This window comes from Acanthopagrus latus, chromosome 9 (assembly GCF_904848185.1).
Source record: "Acanthopagrus latus isolate v.2019 chromosome 9, fAcaLat1.1, whole genome shotgun sequence".
In the NCBI taxonomy this organism is placed as follows: Eukaryota; Metazoa; Chordata; class Actinopteri; order Spariformes; family Sparidae; genus Acanthopagrus; species Acanthopagrus latus.
The window spans coordinates 468,340-480,040 of record NC_051047.1 but is presented as its reverse complement, the minus strand read 5'-3'; the positions used below and the strand labels follow the sequence as shown (position 1 = coordinate 480,040).

The 11,701-nt window shown below is 40.2% G+C and overlaps 1 long non-coding RNA gene across 1 annotated transcript; it reads left to right on the top strand.

Annotated features, from left to right (window-relative positions):
- The first annotated feature begins 748 nt into the window (after positions 1 to 748).
- Positions 749 to 6,808, top strand: LOC119026436. Its single transcript, XR_005077149.1, has 2 exons — positions 749 to 1,367; positions 2,078 to 6,808. It is a non-coding gene; the product is annotated as an uncharacterized LOC119026436 (long non-coding RNA).
- The last annotated feature ends 4,893 nt before the right edge of the window (positions 6,809 to 11,701 follow it).

Genomic DNA, 11,701 nt, shown 5'->3' with positions numbered 1-11,701 from the left:
CCACTAAAGGTGCCCACACCTGTGTGCATGGTGCTCAGGATGCAGACATTCTTTCTCGGCTTTCCCTGGTACACAGTCAGAGTCGTATCACTTAAGTGATGCGAGAGCGGAGATAATCTGCAGAGACTGTGTTATAATCTAGCGGTCAACATGACAGTTTACGGCCGTTAGTAGTTTTACAGTTCCGGCCAAATATGAGGTCCCTGTACGCAGTCCTAGGAACAACTATGATACCGTGCAGAACTCTCTCAGAATCTCTCTCTCTCTCTCTCTCTCTCTCACACACACACACACACACACACACACACACACACATATGAAAATTTATAATAAAAAAATAATAAGTCTGTTGTGTCATTATCTTTGCCATTTTTATATCTCTCATCTTGTTTTTATAAAATATGTGGTACAATGCGTGTGACTAACAAATCTTTGAATCTTGAATCTTGATCTTAAAGTCAAACTCCCATAGCATTTTTCCTACAGAAGTTTCCACAATATCAACGTAACAGTTTAGTTATATCTTTTTTAAAACGTTTGCTTGATCAGATCTTTGTTATTGTTATAGTCGTATACTGTGTAAAATAGTGTTTGTCTGCAACTATTTATTTGTGTTTGACACCTAGCCTACTCATTGTACATCCTACACGGCTGTTTGTTGTATTCGACCTCTTATTCGTCAGTCATGAGGCACGTCAAGTTCCTCGGTTACTGATTGGCTGGGGGGCGGGAGAAGAACAACAGAGTGACGCAAGGGTGTGCGGAGCAGTTCGTCCCTCCAGCTGATTACAGGAACGTTACTGCAGTAAATGCGCTATGGTAAGAATCATATCGAAGTCATGAATCACACCGTATTGTAGTTATTGCTATTTTAAATTAAATGCACTGCGTTGAGATTGTCAAAGTGTAGTGTGCGTTTTCGGCAAAGCCAGCAAGCAAGCTGCGTTGGGGCTCACATTCAGCTGTCACCCCACTGGAAGCCATCAGCCCCTACAGCTGGAGAGAGGAAACCGGATAGCGCACTGGGTGATGATGTCAGTCAGTGGCATGCTTTGATGTCAACAAGTTTATCAACATGACAAAATGAAACCGCTAAGTAGCGCTAGCTTCGGTAGCTAATCACATAGACATATAAAGAGTAGACGCCGCAACGGCTGCCGGGCAGGGAGAAATGCGGCGGCCATCTTGGGGCGGTCATTCTACTCCGAGTTGAATGAATGTAGGCTACTAAGAAGAACGAAGAAAGAAAAGAGAATAATAAATAAGTTTGAGTTGAGAAGCAGGGAGAAAAGATGCCGCAGCATTGCGCAGCTTATTCCTAATCGCCGGACTTTATTGAACAGGAGTCGGGGGATTACTTTTCACAAGTAAGATTTAACATTACTATTTGTTGTCTTTTGTAACGATTTTCCGCCATACGTATCAATTTTTACAAATCAGTTTTCTACCACCCCAGTTAGTTTAGAAACATTTTTTTAAGGTCGAAATGCTACATTACTTTAATAATACATACAACAGATCATCTGATTGTAGATCATCTGATTGTAGAATAGTTTGCAAACATGCTTATTCACAATTTAAGCAGCTTTGGTTCATTATCAACAGAAATGCATCAAAATTGATGTTTTGTCGAAGACAAGAAATTTTTCAGCGGTAATTTTTTCACTCACACTGTCGCCACTACTTGTCGCATGTGCACTGAAAGCTCAAATGTGTTAATCTAACAATTATAGGCCTTTACTTTGAAAGTGGAATTGTCAAATCAAACCTGTTACACTACACTGGTTACACATGTACGTATGGTACATGTGTTTTGGAGACTGACTTTGCTATTTACTTTTTTCCCCTCTACAGGTTTTGTGTGTGTCTGTTCAGGGCCAAATTGAGTGTGACCACAAGACTGATGGGTCTTGTGATGTGTGCTACGTTTGTTTCTATGTGATGAATAAACATCTAACACTCAGACCTTTCCTGGCTTTTGTTACAGATGGCGTCAATTGATCATGAAAATCCATTTGGAAATGTGTAATTTGTTCTTAAACACTGCTGTTAACTGTTTGTTTTTTCATCACCACAGGGTGGCTGTGGGTAACTCTGAAGTCACCACTTTGATATGAGCGCCCTCCTTGGGCCACGACAGTTCAGTTCATCCTTCAGTCTGTGAGGAGGAACCCAACAGAGACATGGAAAAATGATGCATCCGACTGCTGGTGGAAATAAAAACATAGAGTATTTTGTAAGATTTTTCACCGCATTGAGATATTGAAACAAATAGCTCGAGCTGTGAAGAGTAAGGAGACGGGACAGATCAGCTGAGGATAAAATGCGCGTTGATGTCGGAACAAGTTGTTATCGTTGTCTAAGTGTCTTATCGGTTGTTATTATTGTTTAAAAAAAAATCTGAGTAAGTCGGTGATAAAGTGGTATTGTGGAAATCTGCAGAAGGCGCTAATAAATTGTTATTGTGGTTTGAGACTATAATAAGAGGTTGTAGCGGCCGTGAAGAGGGTCGAAAGAACTACAAGTCTAATCTGTAGTAGTAGTTGTTGTTGTTGTAAGTCCTTAAAGAGATCTGATTCATCACACTGAGTCAAACATACTAAAGAGAATTAGCCCACAAAGGAGTTCTAGATTATCCTTGTGAGTAAGAAATTGAAAGGAAGTGACTTATGCAAACCTGATAAAGGGTAATATAATGAAAATAATAGCATATAATAGGAAGAAAATATAATATGACCCAATATGAGATACTGTAATAATGATATGATACAGTACAGTATTACATGAGGCCCCACTACAATAAAATGGGGGTATGAGTAAAAATATATATATGAAATAAGTATAAAGAATAAACTTTGTGGTGACATTCAGTGACTAGTATACAGCCTGTATACTACAGGGGTGCGTTGCTCGAAACGAATGTGTCATACAAACCACCTGGCTGAGTAAGTTACCCAAAGTTAGTGTGTGCTTTGATGAGATCCATCCATACACTGTATGGGAAGAGCAGAGTGATTGTGAAATTTGTTTGAATGATAACTCCATTGAAAGTTTAAGCACATCTGTCCCAGTGAGTGGGTTGAAAACATGAGGAACAAAACCGGAAATTTATAAGCTCTATCTGACCCTCTTACAGGCTCTGCTGAAATAATGGCAGACAAATGGGGAAATAATGTGGTTAAAAATGTTCAACTTTGGCACTATGTCACCCATGGGGTGCTTCCAGTAAAAGGCACTTTAAGCACAGAATGAATGATGAATGATAGTGTGTTAAAAGAAAAGATAACAGGAAAGCAGGAAAGAAAAAAAAAAGATAGACTGACAAGTTTTTAAAATCAGTCGTGGGACTGAAACGGTAATGGGAAAATAGAGTTTGAGTAACATAAAGAAGAAACAATGTAGGGCCAGAATTAGGAATGGACCTCCTCCATGCTGTCTCCACACCTACAACCTTCCTTTAAACAACACCTTCTCCACACGAGGTCAGGCATCCCAGGATGACTTTCTTAAGGAGGGAGGAGGATATCCAGTACACCCTGACTTTTTAGCCCTCTTTCTGTCTTCTAAAATGAGTCACAAATTAACCTTGCTTCTCCAAAAAAGCCTTTTTCTCCACCAGCCAGCTTCTACTGACTACTGGCTGCGGAGTCGAGATCACTGAGGGGATGATGTTCCCTGACCCCGTGCCTAGGCAAACAAGGAAGCAGACTGTCATTGAGATCCAGAAGTGTTTTGTACACAGGCCATGTCAGCCAAACAAATTGAAGGAGGCTACAGAGGTATCACCTGACACAAAGACTGGAGTCGGGTGGGCCACAGAGTCCTGGACAAAGATGGCAGGCACTGCACAACAGCCAGAGGAAAAGGAGACTGGGCCCATATCAAATTATCAAGGAAAGTGCAACAGCACTGACCAGATAAGCTATGCTGCAGAAGTAAGGTTATGGGAACCCCAAGCTTAATCATCAAGAAGGGAGAGATCCAGAGGAATCCTGACCACATGCACCAGCTAAAGTTGTCTGTTCATTTCCCAGGATTCACCTTGACACAGCCAAAGGAGACAGCAGAGGTCAGAGGTCTGAACATTGAGCAGCACATAGACAAGACACACACACACACACACACACACACACACACACACACAAAGAGAGAAACACTGATTGACTGTTAAAGACAAAGCTCTGAAGTGAATACCTATATGCAAGTGACATATACAATTATTTGATGATTACATATAAGCTGCTATTTCAAATATTATAACCAGTTGTGTTGCAAATACGGTTTAAGCCAGTTTATATTCAAGTAAACGCTATGATCTGTTCTTTGGAAGTACAGGGTGTGAGCTGAAGAAGGCTGTTGTTAATCAAGTAGTATTTGACCAACCTACTCTATTGCCCAAATGGTGTGTTCATAAAAAAGAAATTCAAAGCTGATATTAGAACTGAAATATTAGAACTGATAATAAATAAATAAACTGATAATGATCTTGAAAATACTGAGATCCTTTAAAAAAGCATTTATATAAAGTGTCTGTGTTGATTGCATCATGATTTTCACACCAAAGTTCACATACCTGTTACAGAAGAAGTAAAATCATCATTTGAACTACAGAAACATCAAGCATCTAATAAAAACATACATATAACGTGTCCACAGTCACAAGGTTCAGTAGAACATGCCAATGGTGCATCAAAAACTAAAATAGCCAAAATCATGGCTGATGGTAATGGTAAACTCACCTGGGAAGATGCTTTGCCATTAGCACTAATGTCTATGCACTCACAAACTAACAGACTAACCCATCTAACCCTGCATGAAATGCTCAATGGATGCCCAATGCCACTGCCACAGTGCAGGGGCCCTATAGAGGGACCGCTTCAGCAGCTGGAGCGAAATTTGGGGGACTATTTACGGGGTTTAACTCAAATCTACAGATGTGTCCTCCAACAGGTGAAAGACTGATAGTAGTGTCAGAGAGGCTGCAGAGGATGATGCCACCAGCACAACCACGGGCAGTGACACCCTGGAAAGTGCACGTGCAGGACCGTCCGGCCTGCAAGATATACACCACCCGTCCACGCCTGAATTCTGGCCAGAGTCAGAGCGTTCTCTTACTCAGATTAATTTGTTTGTTTTCTTTCTCTTTGTGCTAACCCTTTCAGGTTTCGCAAGGGGGAGATAGAAAGAGAAGTCCTAATGACATGTGCCACTATTGACACACCACATGTTAATTGTGCACTTACCATGGTCACCTTAGCCACAATTACAAGGGCATAGTGAAAATGGGAGAACTACTACATCTTCTGTATGTAAAAGCTGATACGTATGGTTGTCCACTAACCACCGATGGCACAATAGCTAACGCTCCAGGTAAACATTGGGTGGGACTACCCCGCACCACTGACTGCCAAGAGAATGGATGGTGAAATTACAGGTAATACGCACAAACATGTCATGTTAGGACACAGAAACAATTAAAAAATGAAACTGTTAGAAGCCAGTCGATGGATTTGGCTAATGAGTAACTGAGAAAAAAGAGATTTGGCCAAACTAAGAAGCACAGAAAAAGACCAACAAGAGTATTGTACATTACAAACGTCAAAAGAATACCACTGCTCATGCCACTGCCTCCTGGCAGTGGCATGAGCAGAGGTCAGTCACAGAGGTGACTGTCCAGACATAACTGAATGTCTTGCTTTTTGTGCAGTGCACATGGCAGTGAAATTGGATGGGTGGAGTTCCAACTCTCAAACATGCCAATGAAAACTTAAAAAGAATGACAGCTATGTAAATTTGATAAACTAATCTTCCTTTTCTGTGTAGCACGAGGAGGAGTTGGAGTATGTAACCTGAAGAAACACAACCAACCTGACGTGAGGCTAATGAAGCGCAGCAATGAGACCTGGTATCCGGCCACCAATGGGGGCAATGCTACCACCATAAAAATGTGAATCCAGTCCTTTAACAATTAGCCCAACCACAACTACAGGATGAGCTCTCCGTGGATAATCAGCTAGGAAGTCATCAACATCATGGATGGAGGTCAAAATGTAATTTAGACAAATGTGCCAGCAAGGCTGTGAGCCTGGCTAAAGTTGCTGTCCACTCCTGCAGAGGAACAATCCAAATGGATACAACAGAGCAGAGGTATCTGTCAGTACCTGCACCCTCCAGGAAGAAGGGTGAGCTAGCAACACAGAGACTACTGTACAAGGAGAGAGACAGGCTGACAGGTTTATAAATTATGTTCCAACAATTGTACGACGATCCTTTGTATTCAACTTAGTTATGTAGGGTCAAATGTTGTAAATGTGTTGATGAAGAAAAGCGGGCACTCATTTGTGAAGGTCACATCAGAAAGCTGAGTGCCATAAAAAGCACAAGAAATGTATTAAACCAGTGTGGTTTACAGGAAACCAGTAAATTCATAGGGACTCTGGTGTAATGTTGGCCTTAGGGCCGCCACAATAACCAAGGCAACACCACGGGTAATATGTCACCAAGGCTAACAAATAACCCAAGCATGTCATTTAAGTCCAGGTGCTAAGATTGAATAGAGATCTTACCTGTCTTTATGTAACATATTTTACACATTTATGTAAAAATACCAGAAGAAATTTTTTTTACAAAAACAAAGGGTGGTATGAGTGTTTTATGTCAATGATCTCATAATTACTGATTTAATGTTTGCTGAACTGACCAAAGAATGATTATCTTTACAAAGTGTGTCTAGATAATATTCTAATTCTAAAAGGTTTAAGAATTTGTCTATGTAATCTTATGCTTTTCTGAAAAAAAAAAAAAAAAATCTTAAACCTATGATATATTAACATGAGCACGAGTTACCTAGTTATGCATGCTTAAAAACAAACCTTGAGGTGTTGAATGGTGTAATTCATCAAGAGTTTGATTCATGTGTGTTACAGTCACAAGTGCCTTCAAAGAGTTAACCACAATGTGTGATTTAATGCTGTATGTACACATATTATGTTTGCACCCACAGAACAGGTCAGTTGGTGGGCCACATGGTGGGGCATTTTACCTCTCATGAACAGCTAATTGGAGAGGACATTTCCCCTTTCTTGTTGCCAGGTCAGAATGGAAACCTGTCAATGAATATCACTGGGTCATCTGGCTGGTCCAGAAGATGGCTCAGGGAGAGCGCTCAACTATCGTCTTGATAGTTGAAGCACCTCCCTGTCGGTTGATACTCATTATCAGTCTCGTAGGATGCTGTTTGAAACTATATATTGTGTTTTATTTACAGTATACTCATGCTGTTGTTTCTGTTATGATGATAAGACGACTGTACTCCCTGATGTTGAAGTTTGAAGTGTTGGTCCTTTTTAGAAGGACCAAAGGGGGGACTGTAGTGGAAACAGGGTCATGATCATGCATATAAATTGATTTGAGAATACACCTTGCAGTTCTGTGTTAACAAGGAATTTGAGCCTGATGTAAGACCAAGGTTTGATGCTCCCTTTAGAATAAAAAGGCTGGAGTGGGGGAGCAGCAGGTGCAGCCACAGCTCACCCAAGGCCACAGATAAGGGGCCTGGGTGAGACACTTTATTGGCTTTGTAGACAGAGAAAAATTAGAATAATAAGATGATAGACTCGCATGATCATGACGAAGGGGGGTGGTCCAAGTGGGCGTTGGTGACCTTGAACCCAGGTATAAAAGTGGGTGATCCGGGGAAATTTCTCAGTTGCCCCGGGGTACGTCATGGATTTATAACTATTCTCTTGGAATAAAACACCTTTTTGGACTGAACTTGCTGCCTCGCCTCTGATTTGGACTTAGTCTCTGAGCTGTCTTGTCTCTAATTTGGACTTAGTCTTGCCTCTGGTTTTGGACTTAGTCGCTGAGCCGTTTCTCCTCCGATTTGGACTTTAACTTTTGAGCGGAGTCACAGGGTCCGATAGTGGAATAATTGGGCGGATTAGGAAGGTAGTCTCAGACTACAGTTTCAACACTATGATTAGGTCGAATTCATAGATTTTGAGCAAAATCATTTGGCTTGAAAACAGCTCCGAGCGCTCTAAATCGCTTGATTTGGCAAGAAAGGACGTCTGACTGAAATGAATGATGAAACAAGTGAAACCATGTTTCCACATTATGTTTAGGGCAAATTCATACATTTTGAGCAAAATCTAAGCTGAGAAAGCATTTTTGGTTTGAATCGAGATGAATCTGCTCTAACTGCCTAAAACAAGCTCCCAGCGCCCTGAAACGCTTGATTTGGCAAGTAAAGACGTCTGACTGAAATGAGTGATGAAACAAGTGAAACCATGTTTCCACATCATGTTTAGGTCAAATTCATACATTTTGAGCAAAATCTAAGCTGAGAAAGCATTTTTGGCTTGAATACAGATGAATCTGCTCTAACTGCCTAAAACAAGCTCCCAGCGCCCTGAAACGCTTGATTTGGCAAGTAAAGACGTCTGACTGAAATGAGTGATGAAACAAGTGAAACCATGTTTCCATATCATGTTTAGGTCAAATTCATACATGTTGAGCAAAATCTAAGCTGAGAAAGCATTTTTGGCTTGAATACAGATGAATCTGCTCTAACTCCCTAAAACAAGCTCCCAGCGCTCTAAATCGCGTGATTTGGCAAGAAAACACGTCTTCATGAAAACAATGATGAAACAAGTAAAACCATGTTTCCACATCATGTTTAGGTCAAATTCATACATTTTGAGCAAAATCTAAACTGAGAAAGCATTTTTGGCTTGAATACAGATGAATCTGCTCTAACTGCCTGAAACAAGCTCCCAGCGCCCTGAAACGCTTGATTTGGCAAGTAAAGACGTCTGACTGAAATGAGTGATGAAACAAGTGAAACCATGTTTCCATATCATGTTTAGGTCAAATTCATACATGTTGAGCAAAATCTAAGCTGAGAAAGCATTTTTGGCTTGAATACAGATGAATCTGCTCTAACTCCCTAAAACAAGCTCCCAGCGCTCTAAATCGCGTGATTTGGCAAGAAAACACGTCTTCATGAAAACAATGATGAAACAAGTAAAACCATGTTTCCACATCATGTTTAGGTCAAATTCATACATTTTGAGCAAAATCTAAACTGAGAAAGCATTTTTGGCTTGAATACAGATGAATCTGCTCTAACTGCCTGAAACAAGCTCCCAGCGCCCTGAAACGCTTGATTTGGCAAGTAAAGACGTCTGACTGAAATGAGTGATGAAACAAGTGAAACCATGTTTCCACATCATGTTTAGGTCAAATTCATACATTTTGAGCAAAATCTAAGCTGAGAAAGCATTTTTGGCTTGAATACAGATGAATCTGCTCTAACTGCCTAAAACAAGCTCCCAGCGCCCTGAAACGCTTGATTTGGCAAGTAAAGACGTCTGACTGAAATGAGTGATGAAACAAGTGAAACCATTTTTCCACATCATGTTTAGGTCAAATTCATACATTTTGAGCAAAATCTAAGCTGAGAAAGCATTTTTGGCTTGAATACAGATGAATCTGCTCTAACTGCCTAAAACAAGCTCCCAGCGCCCTGAAACGCTTGATTTGGCAAGTAAAGACGTCTGACTGAAATGAGTGATGAAACAAGTGAAACCATGTTTCCACATCATGTTTAGGTCAAATTCATACATTTTGAGCAAAATCTAAGCTGAGAAAGCATTTTTGGCTTGAATACAGATGAATCTGCTCTAACTGCCTAAAACAAGCTCCCAGCGCCCTGAAACGCTTGATTTGGCAAGTTAAGACGTCTGACTGAAATGAGTGATGAAACAAGTGAAACCATGTTTCCACATCATGTTTAGGTCAAATTCATACATTTTGAGCAAAATCTAAGCTGAGAAAGCATTTTTGGCTTGAATACAGATGAATCTGCTCTAACTGCCTAAAACAAGCTCCCAGCGCCCTGAAACGCTTGATTTGGCAAGTAAAGACGTCTGACTGAAATGAGTGATGAAACAAGTGAAACCATGTTTCCACATCATGTTTAGGTCAAATTCACACATTTTGAGCAAAATCTAAGCTGAGAAAGCATTTTTGGCTTGAATACAGATGAATCTGCTCTAACTGCCTAAAACAAGCTCCCAGCGCCCTGAAACGCTTGATTTGGCAAGTAAAGACGTCTGACTGAAATGAGTGATGAAACAAGTGAAACCATGTTTCCATATCATGTTTAGGTCAAATTCATACATGTTGAGCAAAATCTAAGCTGAGAAAGCATTTTTGGCTTGAATACAGATGAATCTGCTCTAACTCCCTAAAACAAGCTCCCAGCGCTCTAAATCGCGTGATTTGGCAAGAAAACACGTCTTCATGAAAACAATGATGAAACAAGTAAAACCATGTTTCCACATCATGTTTAGGTCAAATTCATACATTTTGAGCAAAATCTAAGCTGAGAAAGCATTTTTGGCTTGAATACAGATGAATCTGCTCTAACTCCCTGAATCAAGCTCCCAGCGCTCTAAAACCATGCAAGTAAAGACTTCTGACTGAAATGAGTGATGAAACAAGTGAAACCATGTTTCCACACCATGTTTAGGTCAAATTCATACATTTTGAGCAAAATCTAAGCTGAGAAAGCATTTTTGGTTTGAATACAGATGAATCTGCTCTAACTGTCTAAAACAAGCTCCCAGCGCCCTGAAACGCTTGATTTGGCAAGTTAAGACGTCTGACTGAAATGAGTGATGAAAAAGGTGAAACCATGTTTCCACATCATGTTTAGGTCAAATTCATACATTTTGAGCAAAATCTAAGCTGAGAAAGCATTTTTGGCTTGAATACAGATGAATCTGCTCTAACTCCCTAAAACAAGCTCGCAGCGCTCTAAATCGCGTGATTTGGCAAGAAAACACGTCTTAATGAAAACAATGATGAAACAAGTAAAACCATGTTTCCACATCATGTTTAGGTCAAATTCATACATTTTGAGCAAAATCTAAGCTGAGAAAGCATTTTTGGCTTGAATACAGATGAATCTGCTCTAACTCGCTAATACAAGCTCCCAGCGCCCTGAAACGCTTGATTTGGCAAGTAAAGACGTCTGATTGAAATGAGTGATGAAACAAGTGAAACCATGTTTCCACATCATGTTTAGGTCAAATTCATACATTTTGAGCAAAATCTAAGCTGAGAAAGCATTTTTGGCTTGAATACAGATGAATCTCCTCTAACTGCCTGAAACAAACTCCCAGCGCCCTGAAACGCTTGATTTGGCAAGTAAAGACGTCTGACTGAAATGAGTGATGAAACAAGTGAAACCATGTTTCCACATCATGTTTAGGTCAAATTCATACATTTTGAGCAAAATCTAAGCTGAGAAAGCATTTTTGGCTTGAATACAGATGAATCTGCTCTAACTCCCTAAAACAAGCTCCCAGCGCCCTGAAACGCTTGATTTGGCAAGTAAAGACGTCTGACTGAAATGAGTGATGAAACAAGTGAAACCATGTTTCCACATCATGTTTAGGTCAAATTCATACATTTTGAGCAAAATCTAAGCTGAGAAAGCATTTTTGGCTTGAATACAGATGAATCTGCTCTAACTGCCTAAAACAAGCTCCCAGCGCCCTGAAACGCTTGATTTGGCAAGTAAAGACGTCTGACTGAAATGAGTGATGAAACAAGTGAAACCATTTTTCCACATCATGTTTAGGTCAAATTCATACATTTTGAGCAAAATCTAAGCTGAGAAAGCATTTTT